The sequence below is a fragment of the Panthera onca genome, chromosome C2 (assembly GCF_046562875.1).
Source record: "Panthera onca isolate mPanOnc1 chromosome C2, mPanOnc1 haplotype 2, whole genome shotgun sequence".
NCBI lineage: Eukaryota > Metazoa > Chordata > Mammalia > Carnivora > Felidae > Panthera > Panthera onca.
Window position 1 is genome coordinate 83,644,555 of NC_138347.1, and position 24,391 is coordinate 83,668,945.

The 24,391-nt window shown below is 40.5% G+C and overlaps 1 protein-coding gene across 7 annotated transcripts in view; it reads right to left on the reverse strand.

Moving 5' to 3' along the window:
• The window catches only part of KLHL24 (kelch like family member 24), a 43,669-nt gene extending 28,681 nt beyond the window's left edge, over positions 1-14,988 (reverse strand). The window contains exons 1-3 of one of the 7 annotated variants that reach the window (XM_060639330.3): positions 14,885-14,988; positions 7,572-7,700; positions 5,466-5,528 (exon numbers count right to left, since the gene is read on the reverse strand). The gene's annotated coding sequence lies outside the window, so the exon portion shown is untranslated. Of the gene's footprint in view, positions 1-387; positions 2,319-5,465; positions 5,529-7,571; positions 7,701-14,720; positions 14,834-14,884 lie in introns of those variants that run through there. The other 6 variants (XM_060639331.3, XM_060639335.3, XM_060639336.3 and 3 more) reach the window with 6 other exon arrangements.
• Between the last annotated feature and the right edge of the window lie 9,403 nt (positions 14,989-24,391).

Consider the following 24,391-nt stretch of genomic DNA (forward strand, 5'->3'; position numbering starts at 1 on the left):
CGCTTAACCGACTGCGCCACCCAGGTGCCCCTAAATTTTGATTTTTAAGGTGGTTCTTCTACTGCTACTTTTTTTCACATCTCCATAAGTTAATATGTGATCCAAAATGTATTTGTAATTGGCCTAAGAGCACTCAGAATAACTCTCAACTATTCCCATGCCCTCATAATCTCATACAGAATTCTTTTTCTTCTTTTTTTTCTTTTTTTTTTGAGAGAGAGCAGGCTCAAGTGGAGGAGAGGGGCAGAGGGAGGAAGCCGGGGGGGGGGGGGGAAGAGAGAGAGAGAGAGAGCGCGAGGGAGAGAGGGAGAGAGAGAGGGAGAGAGAGAGAGAGAGAGAGAGAGAGAGAGAGAGAGAGAGAGAGAGAATCCTAGGCAGGCTACTCACTCAGCATGGAGCCTGACATAGGACTCAATACCTCGACCCTGGGATCATGATCTGAGCCTAAATCAAGATGCAGACGCTCAACTGAATGAGCCACACAGGCACCCCATCATACAGAATTCCTTCTAATGGTCCCAGCTTATTTCTGAAATATTTCAACAGTCAGACATCCAGACCTAACTATGGCATCATAAAGAAGGCTTAAGAACATCAGAGATAACCCCCAAAATGAAATGCCATCCTACATTCACAAGCCACAAATAAAGTCGAGACTTGAGATTTAACAATCTTAATTTAGGACTGTATTTTATATACCCCATCACGTATTAAATTGTACCCCATTTTTAAAATCATGTGACATAACCAAGAAAATATGAAATATCAAAATCAAGAAGCAACTCACCTATTCCATTCTTTTTCATATTCTTATTCTATTTGCTTTCTTTTCTCCATCACTCTAATGACCCACATATCCTAGTTACAATATTCACTAGATGCTTCCAACTTTCATCAACTCGCTCACTGAGTTTATTTAATTCTGTCAGTTCCATGTCTATTATCATCAACAAATACTGTGTGCCCACCTTTGTCAGGATACTGTGCTACACCTATGGTTTTCAAAGATCTAAAGGTATTACTAGATATTGCTGTTGAAGTTTTTATTTTAAATATAGTTGAGACAACACATATTCACACAAAGATAAATAATAAGGGAGCATAGGCAATATGATGCCACACTGGTACACATAGCACAGTTCCCACTTACAATGGGAATGTTTTTTACCTCTTCATATAAATTAGCATTTAATCTTCCTGAATTCCAGATGATAGAGTTTTCCCTGGGCAGATGTATGCCAGGCTATTCTGATTGTTAGGAAAAAGTACCTGGTTGTAACAACATTTGAAGGACACCTAAACGTTTGCATGTACAGAATCTTTTCTTTCTTTTTTTTTTTTTAATTTTTTTTTTTTTAACGTTTATTTTTGAGACAGAGATAGACAGAGCATGAACAGGGGAGGGGCAGAGAGAGAGGGAGACACAGAATCTGAAAGGGGCCCCAGGCTCTGAGCTGTCAGCACAGAGCCCGACGCGGGGCTCGAACTCACGGACCGTGAGATCATGACCTGAGCCGAAGTCGGACGCTTAACCAACTGAGCCACCCAGGCGCCCCAAGTACAGAATCTTTTCAAAACACTCCTCTCTTCATCTCCCAATTTTGCAGGGAAAGTCAGAAAAAATTCAAGCAATTTTATCAGTCAAATGGAATAAAGATGTGAGTAACTATTTTCATTTGGGATCAGCAGGTGGGGATTCAGAGGCAGTAAGCTGATAGGGAAATCCATGCTGTGTTCATGTAGATTGTGTGGATTTTAAAAGTCATAAAACAACTGAAGAAGGACCATTTTGGTCCCCTCTAAGAATTCTGGCAAAAACTGAGGAAGTTCTTGGAACTCTATCAGGTTAGGCTGTAGGAACAAGTAAGAGCCGAACCTGTGTAATAATGGTCTATTAACTGGTTTGACAATACCACAGGAGCTATATTTCTTTGTATGCATTAAAAAACAAAACAGAACAACAACACTAATCTTTTTTTTAAACTGCTTGCCATGTGCCTGGCACTTTCTAAATTCTTCATACAGATTTAATGTAATCCTCCTAACAACCCTATGAAGTTGTTATTACAATTAACAAAAAGTTGTTTCATAGCCTTAGGACTTTACATACAGGATTGAGACAGATTTTTCTAAATAGGCAAGAGCTATTTACAAAGTAAGTGAAAGACTGATAGGGATAAACTTTACCCTCACTTCTAAGTTAAAAAACAAACAAACAAACAAAATTTTAAGTATTCAAATATACATGCAATTTATTTTCTGTGTAACAAAGTTTGTAATGTAATGAAACAGTTACAGCCATAGAAACTGATGTAGAAGGCCTACTTTTTAAAAAAAAAAAAATTTTTTTTTTAACGTTTATTTATTTTTGAGACAGAGAGAGACAGAGCATGAACAGGGAAGGAGCAGAGAGAGAGGGAGACACAGAATCTGAAACAGGTGCCCGACACGGGGCTCGAACTCACGGACCGTAAGATCATGACCTGAGCTGAAGTCGGACGCTTAACCGACCAAGCCACCCAGGCACCCCTAGAAGGCCTACTTAAATAAACAAGTAAAAATAAACCTGAGAGAATGTTTATGACTAACTGGTTTTTGGAGCAATGTCAAATACCAGATATTTAGTCAGTAAAATTAGCTTTTCTTAAATTTGAGAGAATATTAGTTTACCCACATGTTATAGTCCAAGAAAGCTAGCTTTTGAACTGAAATCTCATTATGCTTTGGAGGTTTCAGGTAACAGATTTGCCTAAGAATAAAATCTTCATTTTGTTAATTCTAATACCTAAATGAATAAAATTACATAGGCTTAAAGTATTTTATTATCAGTTTTAAAATGTATAATCAAGAACCAAAAAAACAGGGAGAGGTTTCTTCTATCTCTTTTGAGACTTTCCTGACTAGAGAGTTCACGTTTGCCTCCCTGCAGGTCACACAACTTCTTGGGTTATGGCTGCCCACGCATGTGTGTGCCATCCACGAACCCATGTACATATACATGGGTTAAAGTTGAAAAATTCACTTATAATACATATAGTCACTTCCAAATGGACAGTAGCACATATCTCGAATATGCTTTTAATCTGAAGTTATCTCAGTATTGGTTCAATACACAGAAACCTATCTCCCATAGATGAGAGATCACTACTGTGCCTGAATGCCAACTTTTTGTTGTTGAAATTGAAAAAAGTTCAAAGCATGTAATATCACAAGTGATAACCATTCAATTATGATAAACATAAATACGATATGGAATATAACTTATTTTAATCTTAATGCTTTACCAAGTTAAAGCTTCCCAAATCAAAAATTTGTCTATAAATTTGCTTACTTAGTTTAAATTCTTATTGCATTTCAGATTCAAAAAATTCACAAACTATTGTTTTTGACTGGTGATATAAGGACTGGCATCAGCGACAACAAAAATCTTGGACTTTATGCCTTTTGTGTTCTACATTTTTGTTCTCTCAATCTTTAAATGAATACAAAAACAATGCAACAGAATGCAAACAAAATGCAAAACAAAATAACACACTGTAAGAACTAAGAATTTCCTTCTGGCTAAAAGGGACAAGTAAGAAAAATGAAAAGATACTCTGTTTTCTGTATCTAGTAATCATATTGTATCTGGTATTTGTTAACTGGTATCTGTATCTGATAAATTTAGGGATAGTAGATTGAGTGAGTTAAGTATTAATATAAGGCTGATGTTACAGGAGTTAAGAAGGGTTTGTTTTCTTATGCTATTTTCTGCCTCTTATTCTTATAGCTGGTTCCTTGACTGTTGACTGACAAGAGGTCTTCCACTGCTTTCACCCAAGGTAAAACTGAAAATCCCGTATTAGAACAGCTATAAAATCACCTGCTATTACAAAGTATTCAGCAGCAAAAAGATACTTGTTTACTGCTTTGTATTTAAGAGAGACTATCTCATAGATCTGAGCTGTTTGCTTCCAAGAAGCTTTGGCCTAGCTTTTTGCACATCTTCACTTTCTCTAGACTTTCTGAGAAAGTCTCCCATTAACCAGTCTGCACAACACAAAATATAAATTCTTCCTATTGATGACAGGGTAAATAATTTACACAGGGGTCTTAGAAATATGAGATGCATTTCAAAGTGAATCTTTCGGGCTTCCAGGTATGCTTCAATAGCTTTTGTTTTCCCATTTTACACAAAGTGTTTTATTTTAACTAGTAATGGTTAAAAATGTAAAGTTACGTTTAATCACATCTCAAAGTAGAGTATCTACTATAGGTTCAAGATTTATAATAAGTGATATAATAAATGAATTCATACACAATCAAGCAAACAAAACATAAATTACAGATTGAATTCTAAAAACTGAGCAAATATCAAAGCATCATCATTCCTTTCAGGAAAGAGCAAGCAACTAAATAAGCATTGCAGGGCACCTGGGCGGCTCAGTCAGTTGAGCGTCTGACTTCTGCTCAGGTCATGATCTCACGGTTAGTGAGTTCGAGCCCCACGTGGGGCTCACTGCTGTTGGGGCGGAGCCTGCTTTGGATCTTCTGCCCCACCCCCACCCCCCTGTCCCTCCCCAGCTCACATGCTTTCTTTCTCAAAAATAAACATTAGAAAAAAAATAAGCATCTCTAGATAAAATAAGAGGGGAAGATGTTTGTTCCAAAGGAATATAATGACAGGAAGTTTTATCTAGATAAAGGTAGTGAATACAAGGGTGATCAGACTGTCAAGTCAGCAACTGACTGCCAGAGTCACATGATTTGTCTAGAAAAGCTAGATCCCTTTCTTTCTCTCCCTCATTTCTTCAGGATCTTTATTCCTGATGCTACACTTGAGAGACTTTTCTTAACATAAAGATTCTTCTGGTTAAAGGTACTCTAGCATTGGGGCACTTGGGTGGCTTAGTCGGTTAAGAGCCCAACTCTTGGTTTCAGCTCAGGTCCCGATCTCAGGGTTCATAAGTTCAAGTCCCATGTTGGGTTTCATGCTGGTGATGCAGAGCCTGCTTAGGATTCTCTCTCACTTCTTCTCTCCCTGCTCCTCCCCTGCTAACTCTCTCACACTCTCTCAAAATAAATAAACTTAAAAAGAAAAATAACTAAAGGTACTTTAGGGTTTTATTTCCAACTGTAGAACTCATGCATGTTGTAGACCTAGCTCCTGATTGCTAGGTAGATTTAAAATTATGTTTTTGGCCTAAGTCACAGAAACATGAGGGGAGATAACTTATTTTAGTATTTGTAAGACTAGAGAAAAATTAGAAGAGGGGCTAAGGATATCAAGGAGGAGCTGAAACAGGTAGATAAATATTTGCTAACAGAAATGACTGTGACACTGTCTTCCTTTGATCTTGAGACTAGATATAATTTGTTCCCCATTACTCTGATTGGCCTAAGTAGTCCCTGGTTAAAGAAAGAAAAATGGTTTAGATTATCTAATAGCAATGTTTAGGAGTTTATAAATACTATAAATATAATACCTTTTGAGCATTTGCTTGATCAAAGCCCCGGTAAAAATACTTGTGTTATTTTAATTTCCACACCTAAAATAAACAGAGAACAGCAATTTATAAATAAGATACTAATCACATCATGCATAGTTGGCATTATTTACAAATATATTGAGGGGTGCCTGGGTGGCTCAGTTGGTTGAACATCCGACTTGGGCTCAGGTCATGATCTCACCGCTTGTGGGTTCGAGCCCTGTGTTGGGCTCTGTGCTGACAGCTCAGAGCCTGGAGCCTGTTTCGGATTCTGTGTCCCGCTCTCTCTCTGCCCCTCCCTCGCTCATGCTCTGTCTCTCTCTCTCTCTCTCAAGAATAAATAAAACATTAAAAAAAATTTAAAAAAAATATATTGAAACAGTTTTAGTATATGTGCTGCCGAAGCGAGCACTGAAACAGTTTTAGATTTCAGTTTCTGACTTTCGCACAGTTTAAAAGTTTTGCATAGAAAGTCATTACTGAATAACAATTCCCTAAAACAAATTAATAATTTTGTGCTATTTTACATCTGCATTAGTTTCCTTATTTATCAGCTTCCTTACTTGACAATATTATCTTGGAGTAAAGTTTCTTGAAAGATGAGTAAACAAATATTTGTGTCAACAGCAAGCTAACTGGTGGCACTGAGATGACAAAAATATATATCCTGTGATAATTCTGCAAGGGATATTTGAAGACTGTCTGGTAATTGATGTTTCATCTGAGTTTGGGGCCAGTAAATAATAGAGTTGGTCTATCAGTATTAGAAAAATTGACAGTTTAGGGGTACCTGAATGGCTTAGTCAGTTGAGTATCTGACTTCAGCTCAGGTCATGATTTCAAGGTTCATGAGTTTGAGCCCCGTGTCAGGCTCTGTGCTGACAGCTCGGAGCCTGGAGCCTGCTTCGGATTCTGTGTCTCCCTCGCTCTCTGCCCCTCCCCCGCTTGTGCTCTGTCTCCCTGTCTCTAAGATAAATTAACATTAAAAAAAATTTTTTAAAAACCCAAAAATTGACAGTTTAGTCATTATGTAATATAAAACTATGGCATCAATTTGAGAAAATCAGAAAATTTCTGGTAATTCAGGAAAAAAATTTTAGTTTTTAATCCTTAGTTATCTAGATTATCCATATAGAAACTCAAATAATTATTTTAAAATCTTTTAATACAGAAATACATATTTTTTCTGCTTTGTTAAACCTTATAAACTTAGTACCTGTGGAAACCAACTAATTCAGCACAATTCTTTTTTTTTTTTTTTTTTTTTTTTTTTTTTGGTGGAAGTGAGGGAGGAGAGGAATTTTCTCTTAAGAGAAAATACTAGAACCTTGAACTGTGCATGGAATAGCAATATTATTTAAACACAAGTGGTTCTGGTGTCTTGCCCAGGTATCTACAAACAGAACTTGTAAAGTCTTAACAACTTTAGGCAAATAACAAAAGTTGATCATGAAAATGAAGAAATGGACTGTTGATTTATACACACACACACACACACACACACACACACCTGATTATGTTGTGATTGTGAAGTGAATGTTATTTTGAAGTTTCCTTACTCCCAGAAGTTAGTCTAACTTGTATGTACCCTTGGTAAAAAATATTTCAACTTGGTCAAATTAGGGGATCATTAATCCTAGCTAAGTTAAGTGTTTCTTCCCAATGGACAATAAGATCCTGAGCCAATGTTGGGATTTGGGTCAAATGGAGAAAGGTTTCTGAGCGCTTACTCTCTGTCTGGCACTTGAGTTGCAAATACTGAATTGAGATCCAGTTTAAGACTCTGCAGGGTTGTGGTCCCTGGCTGGCTCAGTCAGTACAGCATGTGACTCTGGATCTCGGGGTTGTGAATTTGAACTCCACATTGGGTGTAGAGATTACTTTAATTAACTAATTAATTAATTAAAACAACAACAAAAAAGAACTCTAAGACTAACATTAAAATAGATTCAAATTTTCAGTGTTTCACCAGCAGAAAACACAGGTACAAATTGGAATAGATTTTTCTCATGACTGATCTGGTCTACAATTATTACCTTAAGGAGTAGAATCACAAGGCAATTCACTAGGGCATTTTGAGCAGAGTTTTAAAGTAATACTTACCACCCTAATAAGTAAGGGCAAGGGACAGAGGAGGCCAATGTAAAGTCGAGAGGAGCTACAATATCACAGTTGATCTACAGTGTAGCTATGCTGCAACCAAGCTTAATTTTCCTTTAGAATTCAGGAATCCTATACAAAGAAAGAAATTACTATCAGTCTTAAAGATAGTGTGGATTAATGAGGAGCTTTAAAGACTAATAAATACCAAATAGTAAAGGAAACCAATATTTTCACTAATGTGGTCTCTACAACTAGCAGTACTGACTTGCCACATACTATGCTCTACACTACTCCATTTTCTCAAATTTAACTTTGAGTGAAGAAAAACACAGCAGAGACAACCAGAAGACTAAAAAGAAGAGGTTTATCTTTAAAGATATATAAAGTTACAAAGTAAATCCAAAGAAGGAAAGCTTAGCACAAAAACAAACACTCAGATCAATGGAACAGAATAGAGAACCCAAAAATGGACCCACAAACGTATGGCCAACTAATCCTTGGCAAAGCAGGAAAGAATATCCAATGGAATAAAGACAGTCTCTTCAGCAAGTGGTGCTGGGAAAACTGGACAGCCACATGCAGAAGAATGAACCTGGACCACTTTCTTACACCATACACAAAAATAAACTCAAAATGGATGGAAGACCTAAATGTAACACAGGAAGCCATCAAAATCCTCGAGGAGAAAGCAGGCAAAAACCTCTTTAAAATGTTTTTTTTTTTCAACGTTTTTTATTTATTTTGGGGACAGAGAGAGACAGAGCATGAACAGGGGAGGGGCAGAGAGAGAGGGAGACACAGAATCAGAAACAGGCTCCAGGCTCCGAGCCATCAGCCCAGAGCCTGACGCGGGGCTCGAACTCACGGACCACGAGATCGTGACCTGGCTGAAGTCAGACGCTTAACCGACTGCGCCACCCAGGCGCCCCACAAAAACCTCTTTGACCTTGGCCATGGCAACTTCTTACTCAATACAGCTCTGGAGGCAAGGGAAACAAAAGCAAAAATAAAAAGCTTCTGAACAGTGAAGGAAACAATCAGCAAAACTAAAAGGCAACCGATGTAATGGGAGAAGATATTTGCAAACGACATATCAGATATAGGATTAGTATCCAAAATCTATAGAGAACTTATCAAATTCAACACCCAAAAAACAAATAATCCAGTGAAGAAATGGGCAAGACATGAATAGACACTTCTCCAAAGAAGACATCCAGATAGCCAACTGACACCTGAAAAAAATGCTCAACATCACTCATCATCAGGGAAATACAAATCAAAGCCACAATGAACTACCACCTCACACCTGTCAGAATGGCTAACATTAACAACTCAGGCAACCACAGATGTTGGCAAGGATGTGGAGAAAGAGGATCTCTTTTGCACTGCTGGTGGGAATGCAAACTGGTGCAGCCACTCTGGAAAACAGTATGAAAGTTCCTAAAAAATTAAAAATAGAACTATCCTAGGACCCTGCAATTGCACTACTAAGTATTTATCCAAGGGATACAGGTGTGCTGTTTTGAAGGGGCACATGCACCCCAATGTTTATAGCAGAACTATCAACAATAACCAAAGTATGGAAAGAGCCCAAATGTCCATCAGTGGATGGATGGATAAAGATGTGGTATATACATACAATGGAGTATTACTCGGCAATCAAAAAGAATGAAATCTTGCCATATGCAACTACGTGGATGGAACTAGAGGGTATTATGCTAAGCAAGATTAGTCAGAGAAAGACAAATATCATATGACTTCACTTATATGAGGACTTTAAGATACAAAACAGATGAACATAAGGGAAGCAAAACAAAAATAATACAAAAACAGGGAGGGGCACAAAACATAAAAGACTCTTAAATATAGAGAACAAACAGGGTTGTTGGAGGGGGATAGGCTAAATGGATAAGGGGCATTAAGGAATCTACTCCTGAAATTATTGTTGCACTATATACTAACTTGGATGTAAATTTAAAAATAAAAAATTATTAAAAAAAAAAAAAAAAGAAGGAAAGCCAGAAAAGTGCAACATAGTAAATCCATTATTTAAAAATGACTAGAGGGACACCTAGGTGGCTCAGTCAGCTAAGTGTCAGACTCTTGATTTTTGCTCAGGTCATGATCTCCCTGTTTGTGGCTTTGGGTCTGCCTGGGACTCTCTCTATCTCTCTCTCTCTCTGCCCACCCCCCACTCCTGTGTGCTCTCCTTCTCTTTCTCTCCAAATAAATAAACTTAAAAAAAACCAACCGTATACTTTTTATAAATTTCAAATATTTTCACCCTATTTTCTTAAAAGCTTATTTATTTGAACCATTCTATTTAATGACTTGTTAAAAACTATAAATTTACACTCTTGAAATTTTAATTTAAAGCTTTACTCTTGGAGCAGTGAGTGGTTCCTAAACCAAGTTTTACAAATCCAGTATTTAAAGCCCAGTCTTAAAAATATTATTTTTTCTTTCTTTTTTTTTCCTCTGAAAGGAGGATAAAGGGTTTATTTTACATAACTGAATGAAAAATAATTCAAGAAATAGTAAATAAACAGTATATTATTTTCAACATTTCTAATTTCTTTTTTATTCTTTTAAAGTTTATTTATTTATTTATTTGTTAAAGTGTATTTATTTGAGAGAGACAGGAAGAGAGAAAGAACCCCAAGCAGGCTGTACATCCAGTACAGAGCCCCACACAGGCCTCAAACTCCAAAACTGTGAGATCACGTCCTGAGCCAAAATCAAGCGTCAGACGCTTAATTGACTGAGCCACACATGCGCCCCTTAAAGTTTATTTATTTATTTTGAGAGAGAGAGAGTGCATGCAAGTGGGAGAGGGGCAGAGAGAGAGGGAGAGAGAAAGAGAATCTTAAGCAGGCTCCGTGCCATCAGTTCAGAGCCCGATGCAGGGCTTGAACACAGAAATCATGAGATCATGACATGAGTCAAAATCAAGAGCTGAAGCCTAACCAACTGAGACACCCAGGTACCCCTAGCGTTTCTAATTTCTTAATGGAACCACCAAGAACATATTTACCCACCATAAGACACCAGAAACCAACTAACACTTAAATTTCTTTCTCTAGGTTTATAGCAATTAGGGATTATCCCTTGTTGACTAGAATTCAAATGGTCAATATGTTCTGACTTTGATTAATGAGAGAAAAAAAGTAAGAGGTATCTAATGATTAAAACTTTAGCAGTGCTTAATGTGTCAGACTTGACAATATAGTTCTATAATTAAAAAAAATACCCTCTTCTCTCAAATCACATAACAAAAAAATCAGATTTCTCCATTCAGTGTTTTTCTCCCTTGCCTTGAAACTTTTGGTTACTAATATTTCCCAACCCACAAAGGAAAAAAAAAATGTTAATTATCAAACATCACACCTAGGGTGCCTGGGTGGCTCAGGCCTTTAAGTGTCCAACTTTGACTCAGGTCATGATCTCACAGTTCATGAGTTCCAGTTTATATATATATACGTATGTGTATATATATACATATATAAATATGTATATGTGTATATATGTATATATATATATATACGTATGCGTATATATATACATATATAAGTATGCATACATATACTTATATATGTATATATATACGCATACGTATATATATATATATGTAAAATCACACCTGCTATCAAGCTGCCTTATTGAGCCTACTCATGCTTCTCACTAGACTTAACATGTAAACTTAATGTCATTTGGTTTTATGCTAACATGTTTCTTTTAGGTATTTAATGCATGATTTTATTTTAAAATCAAATTAAATCTGCAAGGACCCTACCTGCTGCTCTGCCACTCAAACAGGTTTGAGATCCAGTATTTCAAGCAACTTCTCTATGTATAAAAGTACTTGTAAGTTAGTGACTTTTATTTACCTTAGTGGTGACACAAATTATTTACAGAATAAGTTTTAGAAACTATTGAGTACAAAGCCTAATCACTTTTAAACATCAAGTTGCTAGACTTTAGGATGTGCCAAATGCTGAAAAATTATAAGCCCTTGGGTGATGAATTTACAGTGACAAACCCATCAATTAAAGTTAGTTCAGCTATTGTGTTTTTTGTTTATTTTTAACTTTATTTACTTTGAGAGAGAGCATGAGAGTAGGGGAGGGGTAGAGAGAGAGAGAGAGAGAGAGAGAGAGAGAGAATCCCAAGCAGGTCTCCTGCTGTCAGCACAGAGCTCTATGGGGGGGGGGGGGGGGGGGTGTCTAACTCATGAACCATGAGATCATGACCCGAGCTAAAAGCAAGAGTCAGACACTTAACTGACTGAGCCACCCATGAACCCCAGGTATTGTTTTTAACAGGATAAAGAATAAGGGTTTTAAAATGTCAATAGTTGTCAGGTGGCCACATTTTGTTTTAATCACAACACAATCAGAATCATACAAAACGTATTTTTCGTATATTTATATGGATACACTTATGAGGCTATTTTATTTACATTTTTCAGTATACAGTCCATACCTAAATATTTATTGAAAAAGGATGTCCCAAATTTCTAGGTAAAAGTATATACAAAAATAACTGCAGTCACTTAATAGTATTTATTTGTCATAGGCTTGACCTTTGGGTTTTAATGAAATGGCAGAAAAACAAGGAAGTTAAAAGAAAGTTTTCTGAAAAAGGATTAAGGTTTTAGCAACTTGAACAGAAGTCAAGAAAGTTTAAATTAAAGCTTATAGCCCTAACTCAGAATATTTCTTTTTTATGTTCAGATATGAGTCACAGGCTTTGTCTAGATATGCAAGCTTTTTAATGCTGATTTAAAGATTGCATTTTGTACTTAGATACGTTAAATGCCCTCAATGCACAAGTGATGAGGAGTGTGGGATTTCAGAAGCTGCCCTTCTGGTATAGTCATCTCCACTTGAATTTTAAAAATATATTAAGAATGCGTAACAAATGAGAACTGTTCATATTCAATTTCTGCTTCAGCCAGGGAACTCAATTTACCTCCTATAGAAATGCATTATTCTTGGGTGAATTCCTATAAATTTACAGGAAAAGAAAACATGATAAAACTCAAGTACCCTATTCATGAAATTAAGCAAACCACATCTATAATACACTGTGGCTAACGTGATTGTTCTTGGAGATTTTATTATTGTCATCTTAATTTACACTTTTTAATGTTTATTGGGGGGGGGGGCAGAGAAAGAGGGAGAGAGAGAGAGGGTCCAAAGCAGGCTCCGTGGTGTCCCTCCCAAGGAGGGCTAGATCTCTCCAACCATGAGATCATGACCTGAGCCAAACTCAAAAGTCAGAGGCTTAATCCACTGAGCCACCCGGGCGCCCCTAAATTTACAATTTTAAAACAACATATTTGTAATTCATTCAAAATTTTTAATTACAATGGAGATAAATATAGGAGTGTGCCACAGTCCTCTAAACAAGGAAAACAATCTAAACCGGGCTATACAAGGCGCTTAACTTTTAGAACGATATCCCTAAGCTATCATTTATTTATTTATTTTAAGTAGAATTCTAATTTTAATCTTAGTCGATACCGGGTAGATTTTATTTTTTATTTTTTTTTAATTTTTTTTTTCAACGTTTTTTATTTATTTTTGGGACAGAGAGACACAGAGCATGAATGGGGGAGGGGCAGAGAGAGAGGGAGACACAGAATCGGAAACAGGCTCCAGGCTCCGAGCCATCAGCCCAGAGCCTGACGCGGGGCTCGAACTCACGGACCGCGAGATCGTGACCTGGCTGAAGTCGGACGCTTAACCGACTGCGCCACCCAGGCGCCCCCATACCGGGTAGATTTTAAATCTATTTTACATTCCTAATAGAAATCAAGCTCGGCTGGTGGACCTAAAAAGCCTAAAAAGTAATTTTTAAAAAGCTGCTTGAAAGCAAGTGATTAATCACTAAAATCAACTGTGAACAGTCACTGCCTCAGGGGTGAGTGAGGCATCCTAAAATATGGCGTTATGGTCCTTATTTAGCTACTCATACGTTGTTTACAGAATCAGCAAGCACAAATTCACATAAGGATTTCCTTCCCACCATCTCGGTAATAAGGCGACACTAGTTAAATAGGGCTAATTTTCCGGTCCTCCAAGGGCGCCCGCGCTGCAGTCCTCTGCAGTCCCAGAACTGCCTAAGGTTCTGGCAGAAGCTGCGGCGGTCACCGAGGGACAGTCGTGACAGGGCTGGGTCTCTCGCTCCAGTCCTTCCGCGCGGGAACGCGCGCCGCTAGCTCCAAAAGGGCCGCAGGAGCGCCGAAGCCGAGAGCGCGCGCTCCCGCGCGTCCTCCAGATCACCTTCAAGGGGGCGGGGAAGAGCTGCTTGGGCACAACGACAGGACAACCGCCAATAAACACTCGGAACTCGCCCAGTCGTCCCGCCTGCAGGCAGCCGCCGGCGCCCAATCCCAGCTGTGATAACAGTCAAGAGCCCCAAGTGTCCAGAACTTGGGGGGCGGGGACATTAGGAACCAAATTAAGAAACCGAGTCCTGGACTGGTAGGAAGGTGGGGAGGTTAGGCGGGGACTCCGCGGGCTGAACGCCGGCGCCCCCGCCCGCCCCGACTCCCCGGGGACAGTCGCTCCAGGGCTGGGTTCCCGGCGCTGGCTCAGCCGCCATCCGTGGTAAACAAAGGCTCGCGGGGGGTGGGGGTGGGGGCGGGGGTAACGGTCAGGTGACAGTGCCGAGCACATTTCGTAACCGCTTTAATGGGGCTTCTCTGGCCCGTTGCCCTGGGACCCACCTTGACCCCGTCAGTCCTCCCCAACAGGACCAAGGGTGGCCCCCACGAAACGAAAAGACTTGACTTGAGACCTTCTCATTCTCATTGCTTCCTTCGATTGAAAAAGAGCAGCGCCTCGTTCAAAGCCCATCAGCAACATGCGGGGCCCATCTGCCCAGCCCTGTCCGCCAGCTGCTCCTCCCTCGAGGCGAAGGGGTGACCCGCACCTGCTACCCCCAGCCCGGGCGGCCATGCTCCTCCCAACCCGCCCCCGGCGGGGCGCGCCGGCAGCGCCGCGGTTCCGGGAGGGTAGTGCCAGGAGGCGGAGGTGCCCTCCCTTCAGGGCTGCCGTTACAGTGCCGGGATTGAAGACCAATCCCCCCCCCCCCCCAGGGTGCCCTGGAGACGCTGCACCCCAGACAGAGGCCCTGCAGTACCAGCCTCAATCTCCCCTCAGGCCCCACGTCTGGCTCCGAGACGCCGGCCAACGCTGGCTTCTTTCTGCAGACACCCCAGTGGTCGCGACCTCGGCCGCCCCTCCGCTCCCGGCTCTGGCCGGTTCGTCGCCTTTCGGCTAGTCCGGAGCTGTCAACCCTGGTACCTCTCGGCGAAGGCTGGAAACGGCCAGCGGCGGCCCCTGCGTTCCCTCAGCGGCCCGCGGCGCAGCGCTCTCCCCAGCGCCGGCGTCCCCCTCCAGCCACCAGTGTCTGCTGTAGCTCACAACAAAGGAAACATGTGACCGTCCGGGCCAAAACACTGAGCGTCACCGACCCCTGGCCAATCCGAGTGGGTGCCCCCCGCCCTGGGGCACCCTGGGATATGTAGTTCCCACTCCTGGGGCGCCTTCCGGGCCACTAGGGTTTCCCGCTATGGGGGGGGGGGGGGGTGTCGGTGCCAAATGTGAGGAGACCCAATTAGCAATCTAAGGGTGCTAATTCGGAAATACTTTGTTTTAGGTAGAAACGGGTTAAGGAAATCCATCCGTGTTAGGAGCCTAGTGAGAAACCCCGAGTCATTTGTTTATTGCCACGTCCCCAGGCAAAAGCGCGTTGCCGACAATTCTCAGAACCTTAGAGCGTGGGCCTAGGCATAGAGATCTTTTTTTTGACCCCTGTATACACAACCTGGAAATTTGAGGACCGGAGGGGTGAAAGGGACTAGCTCTGGTTGCTAGACAGGTCAGGGAAACTGCCTTTCTCTGCAAATCTGTTCATTTCACTCATATCAGTCATATCAAATGCTAGGTTACCTTTTATTTTTTTAATGTTTATTATATTTTTGAGAGAGAGAGACAGAACATGAGCGGGGGAGGGCAGACAGAGAGGAAGACACAGAATCCCAAGTAGGCTCCAGGCTCTGAGCTGTCTAGCAGAACCCCAGGCAGCTCGAACTTGCCTTAAGATCATGACCTGAGTCCAAGTCCGAGGCTTAACTGACTGAGCCACCTAGGCACCCCTACCTTTTATTTTAAACTTAGTGCAAGTGAACAACGTCACAAATCCTTATTTTCTCAGGCAGATAGATACCTCAAAGGACAGCATTTTCTCCTTTTGTTTCTGCAAACATTTTTTCAACCACCTGATTTTTCAAACATTTAACTAGGTTTTGGCTTCTAATATTGGGATAACTTCTCTCCCTTCTATACTTTATGAATACAGTCATACCTTTTTGTTAAATAATGGAATGTGTTCCAATGACCGGAGGTGGAAATAAATAAAGAAGGCATGTTTCCAGTCCTTCTAAATATACTTTTTAGGCCTCTTTTCCATCTCTTATTAAAAACAAAAATACTCAGGGAGCACCTGCTTGGCTCAATCAGAAAAGCCCAAGACTCTTGATCTCAGAGTCGTGAGTTTGAATACCACCTTGGGTGTAGAGATTACTTAAATTTAAAAACTTAAAAAGAAAATGCCTGCAATTTATTATGTTTATATATTAAATATTTAATAAATATCGAATTATATTATTTACTAAGCTTCAGACTCAGTGCTATGCACTTCACATATATTCTCTAATCCTCATAATAACCCTGCAAAATAGGTGTTACTATTCCAATTTACAGATGAAGAAACTACAGATAGGATAAAGAGTTGTCCCCTGGTCACTCAGTTATTAAGTGATGAAGCTGAGGTTTACACATAGATACTTAAAAAGAGTTTTTATTTATATTAATATAGGTACATAATTATCTTTCTAAAAAGCTTATTTACAAAGTTACATATTACAAGGCTAGTGGTAAAACAGCAGTCCCATCTCCCATCCTTTCTACTCCTCATTCTTTAGAAGCAAACCACAATTATTTGAGCTATTCCGATTATTTGCATCTATATTTTCACATAACATGGCTATGTCTTAATAAGGAAGCTGTCATGCCTGTTCCCGCCATCCTTCTAATATTATAATTTCTGGTTAAATTGTTATTTAATGTTTATGTTATTAGGACTGTGTATTTATTATTCAGTGCTGACTCAAATAATATACAATTTCCTGTCTCATATGGCTTTTTGTTTTTCCTGGAGTAGGAACCCATGGCTCTCCCTGCCTTTATAAAGTCCCAATTCCCTGGCAATGCATACAAGATCCTTCTTGATGCACCCTGGGGTCTACCTATGCAGCCTGAACACCAGCTTCGATGAACTACCCACAGCTGCCCAAAGGACTTGCTCTGTCTCCAGGCCATTTGCATCCACAGCTTGCTCCCTATGCCTCTTATGCCACCTCCATTCCTTCACTGGGCTAATTCCTGCCTTTCCTTCCAGGAGTCCTGGGGAACTCTTCTTTCCTCCCCAATACCCTCTGGACTAGTTGTCTCTGCTCTATCTTTCCACAGCAGCCCTTCCTTACCTCCTTCTTAGCAGTTAACACATTACTTATCCATGTTTATTTACATGTCTTTCTCAACTTAGACCCCTGAGGTCAGGGATCAAGACTTTTCTTTTTTTTTTAGATTTTATTTTTAAATAATTTCTATACCCAATGTGGGGCTCGAACTCACAACCCTGAGATCAAGAGTCACATGCTCCCCCGACTGAGCCAGTCAAGTGTCCCAGGGATCATGTCTTAATTCATTTTGTATCATAGATTCCCTAGTAGATGTTCAATATGTTAACTGATGGAATGAGCTCTACTTCTTGAGGTTATAGGGATCAGAGTGAAAAAATTGCACGGGCACCTGGGTGGCTCAGTTGGTTGAGTGTCTGACTCTTGATTTTGGTTCAGGTCATGATCCCAGGGTCGTGGGATGGAGCCCCACATAGGGGCTCTGCACTGAGCATAGAGCCTGCTTCAGATTCTCTCTCCCTCTACCCCCTTTCCCCATTCACTCACTCTCTCTCTCTCTCTCAAAAAAAAAAAAAAATGATTTGTTAAAAAAAAAAAAAATTGCCACCAGACAACCTGGACTCATCTATATACGGAGGTCCTCAGACTCTGTTGCAGCAGTTGTGCAGGGTAATCTAATCACTCAGAGTTCTGAGAGTGGAAGAGATTGAGGGGACCCATAGAATAGGCAGCTCTGTAGACAGGAAGAGGCCTACTGGTGGGTGTGGGAGCTCCTCAGGCAACCAGAATACAGGTAGTTTCAGCATTGGTGGAGGGCCCTGGGAATTACACCTCTCCCACAAATCAATGAGCATGGCCCGGTGGCAGTCTTTTCCTCAGCTAGGGCTGGAATAGGAGCAGAGCAGAGATGTCAAATCCAGGGGGAATCTACTGAAGTTGAGTAAGATTAAGCTGAAACATGATTTATCTTATACAACGTTTACAATTCAGGTTGGCTTAGTCATTTGAAGGAGGCAGCTACGTGGAGTAGGGGAATCAGAGGGTCTTCAGACCTATTTTCTCTTTCAGGGATATAGCATACTGTGCCATATTCTTTTCTTGCAAATACCCCATTTCCCTCTGTTCTGCTCTCCAGCACATCCACGACAACCTTTAAGGTATGGCCTATCATCCATAGTTCTTCCAGCATTCTTTTTTTCTCTCCAGCCTGCTCCATTTCTTCATGCAGACAACTGTCAGGACATAGTAAATCACCATTCTCTAAACAATATGAAACACTTTCAGACCTTTCTGGCTCCCCTCTTGGCCTCTCACACTTAAAGCCCCTGTGCACTATTGTAGTAGAAATGTTGGTCATTGGTTAAGGCTCATCTCTGGTGCTACCTCCTCTGATTGTTTCCTCTCTCCTTGACCTGCTGTGAAGCCGTGAATACCTCTCAGGTCCTTTAGAAGTGACAGTCACACTGTGTTTATATCCAGTCTCTGAATGTAGCTGTGTCCTTTGATCTCCCTTGTAACAAATCCCAGTTGCAAAGCACTGATGAATGGAGATTTTACTGAAGGTTTCATAAAGAGAAAATCATAAGGCATTTCACACCACAAAACTCCATAACAATTCCCTTCAAACATCTCTGCTCCCTCATCTTACCTTCTCTATTGGTATTAGCTACTCCTCTTTTCCCCACCAGGCACCCTCTCTTTGGACCTCTCTCCAACCACAAACTTGGGCTTCCTCCCTTTCCATGTTCTCTGCCAACCTTCCTCCTAGATACACCCCCCCCCCCATCTCCTTTTCTGCAATTCGTATTTTCACACTCATCATCTTTCAAAGAGGAGAGCTCCATTCTTCGGAAGACAGAGAATATTGAGGCTCCTGGCTAGCTCAGTTGGAGGAGTGTGAGACTCTTAATCTCAGAGTTGTGAGTTCAAGCCCCACGATGGATATAGAGATTACTTAAATAAATAAAACTTAAAAAAGGGGGGGTGGTGCTTGGGTGGTTCAGCTGGTTGAGTGTTGGACTTTGGTTCCTGTCATGATCTCACGGTTTGTGAATTTGAGCTTCACATTGGTCTCGCTGCTGTCAGCGTAGTGCCCGCTTCGGATCCTCTGTCCCCGCCTCTCTCTGCCCTCCCCTGCTCATGCTCTCTTTCTCTCAACAAGAAACAAACATTAAAAAAAAAAAAAAAAAAAAAAAAAACTTAAAAAAAAAAGACAGAGAATAGCAAAAATAACAAATGATCTCTGCCCACCCCACTCCCGCCCCATTTTCCTCCATACACTAACGTCTTAGCAAGTCTGTTACACAATACTACCTCGGAGTGTTGAGTGAAGGGGAGAGTAAACACAGCACACTATTTGCTCTTGGCACCTGAGTCTCTCCAGTCTTGAGGCCCACGCCTTCCCTCCCTTTTTCTCTGGTGAGGTTAGATGTGACTCATCTCTGAAGTCCTTTGAATGCAGAGATCCGACTCTCCCTGGCTATATAGTTACCAGGAAAGGTTTGAATTGTCCTCTTGAGGTTCTTACTCCAATCCCAACCCAGACAGTCTAGTCCCACTAGACCAGTCAAAACTTAAGGTCAAACATAGAAGCATTAGGATTCCACAAGGAAAGATACAGCTGGAAATTTTTCCATTTTGAGATCTGGGAAAAGAGGTAAGTCTGCCACCTGGTAGGTGAGCTCCCTCTCCCCTTCCCTGAGTTTTCCCCTCATGAGCACAGTCTGCCATAAGGTGTCTTTCCTCAGAGCTGAAGCAAACCCATTTTCTGCTGGTGGGTGGGGTGGCATTCCTTGCTTTGTTCTTGAAACTGTCCCAGGTTGACGTCAATGAGATGCCAAGGGTTGGTGATCCTGTTATCAAACTTGCTACACTGGTGCAGATAAGGGTGACTGGTCACCGTGAGTCCTGGGCTCTGACTTCAGGGGGCTGAGGCATACTTGCACCCTCCCTGCTCTGTGATGCCAGTCCCTACTCTGCTCTTCATTCTTCTGCCCTGAGGACATCTGATTTCACCTCCCTTTCTGCTTCCTTAATTCCTCAGTAGTGAGAATTCAGATGTTTCCTTTGGTCCCAGAAAAAACCTGACATTTTGGAAAAGTTTTGTCATAATTACTCCTGCCCTGATTGCCCTAGGTGGACCTGATTCTCCAACGGACACCCCCTAGCACCTTTTCACATGACTTGCTGTGAAACCCTCTCAGGTATGAACATACATGAAAAGTGTTTTCTCTTGTTCCTGGCATCTGGTCCCATGCTTAGGCCAGTTTAAAAAATGACTCTTCCCACTCTAAGCTCTGCTCAGCAATCTGTCCCACAGATGACTGTGAGTCCATATAGAATTCCTGCTGCTGGCCACGTGGACTTTGACGCCATCTCCAGTTTCTTGCTACCCTGTGTGACATTTAAGAGGCATATATAATTCCAACTTGATCTTTCTCTGCGGTCCCTAGCACTGCTCTCCTTCCAAATGACTGCAGTTTCTAAGAGTGTCTTGTCCCTTTGTGGTTCCCTTTTGCCTGATTGGAAGCCTTCCCAGGAATTCTTCGGCAGGTATGAAAGGGCTGGACCTGCCCAAGAATATCTGCAGCAGACCATTCCTGTTCTTGAAAGACCCCATCCAGTTTCTTAAGAAAATGCATCTGTTGAGGCTGACACACTAATCTCCAGCCTGAGAATTCTCACTTTAGTAAGCTCACTTGATGCTTGCTCATCAGATCCTCTGTCTGCAACATTCATTTTGAACAGTGCAACCTTGCCAAAGCTTTAATGCAGATCTCAGAGCAATTCCCACACAGTGATAGATAGGCCAGGGACCACCCTAATTTGTGCTATGCCATTTTTCACTCCTTACATAGGCTCAGCACTCTGCTGGTCATGTCCTCTGTCTCCCTACAAAGACTGAAAATCTAAGTGTTTCCAGTGGGGTTTTAGAGTTGGAGAGTCTAGGTTCAAAATTTATCTCGGTTTCTTAGTAGCTATATATCCTTGAGTAAATTACTTACTCTTTCCCAGTTTCCTCATCTGTAAAAATGAGGATAAAAATACCCACCTCATAGAATTATTATAAAGATGAACTGAGAAAAACAAAAACTATATATAGGGCCTGGAATATAGCAAGTGCTCAATAACAACCAAAGCTGTTACCCACCAATTCTAGCTAAGTCCTATATGCTTTGTCCTCTGATTTAAGAATAGGAGGGGTGGGGGTGCCTGGGTGACTCAATCCATTGACTCTCTTGATTTTGGCTCAGGTCATGATCCCAGGCTCCTGGGATCAAGCCCCGCATTTGAGATTCTCTCTCCTCTGCCCTCTGCCCCTCCCCTGTGCAAGTGTGCATCCTCTCTCTCCCTCTTTCTCTCTCCCTAAAAATAAAAAAATAAAAAAATAAATAAGGAGGGGTAAAGACTGAAATAAAGGAAATGTAAAAGATCTTATAACCTCTGTTATCTATATTTGAAAAACAAGCCAAAGCAGCCTTTCTGAACATTCACCAGGGTCCTGTCCTCTAACTTCTTTTGTCTTTTCCGGTGGGTATTCGGAAGATTAAAAAATAGAAAGAGACTGACTACCAGATGTAGGAAAGCAGTTTGCCTCTGCTTTAAAATATCCACACTCAAAGGCCATGTATTTCCTCTGAGTTGCAGATCAAGGGGCTAGCAGTTAAGGGTTGAGGGAGATCTATGTTTTTTTCAGTAAATTTTTGACACTAAGGAAAAAAAAAACTATGTACATATATACACTTTGCAAATGAAACAAAAATGTTTTAAAAAACACTTGCCTGACAAATGTGATCAAATAAGCTCCTGTGCTCACTACTGCAATCTCCTTTCCTTCCAGCCCCAGATCTCTTTGTAACTGGCCTAGAAACAGCAGGCCTCCTAGGTCACCAGTGCACAGGGACAGATACTCTTGACCCTGCTTGTGACAGCATCGCAAACACATGCCTGACATACCTTGGATAGCCAGTCTGGTTCTATTACTGGTACATGAAAGTTTTGCTCCTGCAGCAAATCTCTAAATTTAGATGCTTTTCAGGATGAACTCTGAATGATCTTTGTCCTGAAGACTAGTAAGGAATTGGAGGGCACCTTGCTTTTTATTTATTAATTCAAGTGCCAGAGTAAATGTTTCATAATATAAAACTTGTGAAGATCGCCATATTCATGGAAAATAAAATAAAACACAGGAAGTATCTAAGATTTCTCCTTTACAGTTCTCATAAAAATTTTACCCTGGCTTCCTTTTTTTTTTCCTTCACTTGAGTATGCAAAGCATTACCATATTATAGCAATACACTGTAGTAATACTTTGCACACTCAAGTGAAATAAAAATAAGTCCAGGGCGAAAATTTTTATCCTGGTAGCTTTATGAAGGTGTTTAGAAATAATACATTTTAGGAATTTAGTTCTCATATAATGTCAAGGTGCTTAAATGTTGCCATTTTCATTAAAGAAAAAACAATTTCACTAATGAGAGAACTTCAGAGAATGATGAATTTACTTTAATAAAGGCTAGCCACATCAGAGTATCTTTTTCTTTTTCTTTTTTTGTACAGTCAAGGTATTTTTTAAAATTATTTTTAAATTTCTACTAGAATATATTTGATAATTAAAAATCATATAGGGGTGCCTCAGTGGTTCCGTTGGTTAAGCGTCCTACTTCAGCTCATGACCTCAGGGTTTGTGAGTTTGAGCCCTGCATTGGGCTCTGTACTGCCAACTCAGAGCCTGGAGCATACTTCAGATTCTGTGCTTCCCTCTCTCTAACTCACCTGGCTCATGCTCTGTCTATAAATAAATAAATAAATAAATAAATAAATAAATAAATAAAATACAAAACAAATTGTATATATTTCAGGTATACAACTTCAAGATTTGAAATCATTGTGAAATGATTACCACAATCAAGCTAATTAACATATCTAGCACCTCAGATAGTTACCTTTTTTTTTTTTTTTTAAGATTTTATTTTTAAGTAATCTCTATTCTCAGTGTTGGACTCGAACTCACAATCCTGAGATCAAGAGTTGCATGTTCCATGACTAAGCCAGCCAGGCTCCCACTGTTTTCTTCCTTCTTTATAAGAACATTTCAGAGCTCCCCTCTTAGGAAATTTCAAGAATACAATAAAGTATTGTTAATTATAGTCACATTGTTGTACATTAGGGTCTCAAACTTAATTCATCTTGCAAAACAGAAACTTTGTACTTTGCTAAACATCTTCACATTTTCCCAGCCCCCAGCCCCTGGCAATACCATTTTGTTCTCTGCTTCTATAGCTTCAACTTTTTTTAGATTCCATATATAAGTGAGATTATGCAATATTTGTCTTTGTGTCTGGCTCATTCATTTAGCTCATCCAGATTCACCCATGTTGTTCCAAATGGCAGGATTTCCTTCTTTTTTGAGACTGAGTAATAATCCATTATATATATAGTATAGTGTTCACACACACATACACACATGCATCAGGACATTTTTATGGATATTCAAGAAGGTAACTTCGGATTCAGATGGACTGGGTTCAGATCCTGACTCTGCTACCTAACAGGGTGATGGTGGATGGTTTATTTAACTGCTTTGATGCTTTGTCTGAAAATGCATTCTAATAATACCTTTTTATTATGAGAATTAAAAGACAGCTTATAAAAAGCAGATAGGCCTCAATAAAGGATGTTATTCAGTCAGGACATAGTGGTAAGCATTATTCGTCAAGATATTATGATAAATCCTATTATGACAGGAGCTAACTTTGTGTTGATGTATCCCGGCAAAGAAAGATTCTTCTTGTTTAACAAGGAACAACATGGGGTAGTAGAAAACAAATACACAGAAAAAAGAGGGATCATGGGGGGCCCTGCCATACCTTACCCAGTCACCCTGGACAAATCACTTAATCTCCTTGGGCCCCGGTTTCCCCCCGGCTTTTAGAAAAGCCACAGTGCCTTGCACTCATGAGAGCATTTGGCTAAACTGTTTCCAAAGGCTTGTCTAGTTTTTGAAGTACGGGAAGTCTGTGTTTTTCTTTGTTAAAAGGACTTCATTGGAAAAGGTCGTTTAGTTAAAGAAGCACCTAAATCAGAACATACCTGCAGGTACAAAAAATTCTTTGGAAAGGAATTGGTTGGATCAGAGGTTACACATGACCAGAAATCAGGTTCCAGGTCTGGGAGTAGGAAAGCCTGCTTGACAGGCCAATGAGATTGGGGAGGCTAAACTGAACGTGGCTCCTCCACTGAACCTTTAAAACGACTCTTCCATTCGTGAAGTAGTGCTCCCCACAAAGCCTCTCCAAGCTGCATCCCTGGCTGAGCACCAACTCCT